The 1,834-nt window shown below is 41.3% G+C and overlaps 1 protein-coding gene across 1 annotated transcript in view; it reads right to left on the bottom strand.

Annotated features, from left to right (window-relative positions):
- Positions 1-1,834, bottom strand: part of LOC103805751 (tubulin beta-7 chain-like) — a 9,077-nt gene that overhangs the window by 6,425 nt on the left and 818 nt on the right.

Raw genomic sequence — 1,834 nt, 5'->3', positions numbered from 1 at the left:
TGGGGGGGGGGGGGTGTGTTAAATCCCTTTATTTCCGCTATTTTCGCGGTTCTTTCTCCAGTTTCAGGCTCAAAAGCATCAAAACTCCTAACTTTGTAGCACATATGACAATTAAACGGAGAAAATATGGGAAACAAATCTTAATTTTAAGGGAAAAAAATGCCATTTTGGTGACAAACAGCCCCGGGCGCCATTTTGTCGCCTCATGCTCTGAGGTGGGATGTTTAAACCCTCCCAAAATACCTTAAATTCGCCAAAAAAACCTCATTTTTCCCCCCAAACCCATTAAATAAAAGTCCAATCTCTCCCTGTCGAGGATTTTTTTGGGGTGAAAAGTGTGACTTTTAGGGAAAAGTGGGTTGGGTTTAGATGCCTCTTTCCCACCTCGTGTTATGAGGGGGGAGGCTGATTAAACAGTAAAAAATATACTTTAATTCGCCGAAAAACCTCATTTTTACCCCCAAACCCATTAAATCGAAGGCAAATCTTTCCCCATCTAGGGGTTTTTTTTGGGTTGAAAAGTGTGGATTTTAGGGAAAAGTGGGCTGGGTTTAGGTGTTTCCCTCCTCGTGCTATGAGGGAGGAGGCTGTTTAAACTCTCCAAAATGCCTTAAAATCACCCAAAAACCTCCTTTAAATCCCCCAACTCCATTAATCCAAGTCCAGTTTTCCCATATCAAAGGGTTTTTTGGGGTTAAAAACGTCGATTTAGGGGCAAAAGCGGTTTTTTCAGGCATCTCTTTGTCCCATAGAGAGGATGGGGGAGGGGGGTGAAACACTCCAAAATGCCTTTAATCCACCCAAAACCCACTTTTAACCCCCTAAACTCTTTAAATACAAACTCAATTTTCAAGATAAAGGGGGTTTTAGGGTGAAAATTGCCGGTTTTGGTGTAAAAATCGCCTTAATTTGAGCTATTTCTTTGTCCAACAGTGGGGACTGGGGGAGGGAGGTGAAACCCTTATGCCTTAAATTCACCCAAAAAAAACTCGTTTAACCTCTCAAATCCATTGAATCCCAATCCAATTTTCAAAATTAAGGTTTTTGGGGTAGTTAAACGCGTCGATTTGGGCGGAAAATGATGTTCTTTTGGGCATTTCTTTGTCCCATAGCGGAGACAAGGAGGGGAGGAGGCTGTTCGAACACTCCAAAATGCCTTTAATTCCCCCAAAATCCTCCTCAAAACCCCCAAACCCATTAAATCAAAGTCCACTTTTCCCATATCAAGAGGGTTTTTTTAATTAAACAATCGATTTTGGGGCAAAATCGCCTGATTTTCTCCCATTTCTTTATCCCACAGCAGGCAATGGGGAGAGGCAGTTTGAACACTCCAAAAAAACCTTTATTTCACAAATCTCCTCAAAACCCCCAAAGCCATTAAATCCAAGTCCATATTTTCCATATCAAGAGATTTTGGGGTAAAAATGTTAATTTTGGGGTAAAATCGCCTGATTTTCCCCCATTTCTTTATCCCATAGCAAGGAATGGGGGAAGTCTCTTCAAACACACCAAAATGCCCTTAACGACCCCAAAAACCTCCTCAAAACCCCCAAACCCGTTAAAACAAACTCCACACTTTCCTTATCAAGAAAATTTGGGGGTTAAAAATGTTAATTTTGGGGTAAAATCGCCTTGTTTTCCCCCAATGCTTTATCTCATAGCACGGAATGGGGAAGGGGCAACTCTCTTCGACCACACAAAAATGCCTTATTTCCTCCAAAATTCTCCTCAAAACCCCCAAACCCATTAAAAGAAAGTCCACTTTTCTCATATCAAGCGGTTTTGGGAGTTAAAAATGTTAATTTTATGGTAAAATCGCCTGATTTTCCCCCAA

Source organism: Acanthisitta chloris, unplaced genomic scaffold, assembly GCF_000695815.1.
Source record: "Acanthisitta chloris isolate BGI_N310 unplaced genomic scaffold, ASM69581v1 scaffold15647, whole genome shotgun sequence".
Taxonomy (NCBI): domain Eukaryota; kingdom Metazoa; phylum Chordata; class Aves; order Passeriformes; family Acanthisittidae; genus Acanthisitta; species Acanthisitta chloris.
This window is presented reverse-complemented; position numbering and strand designations above follow the sequence as displayed.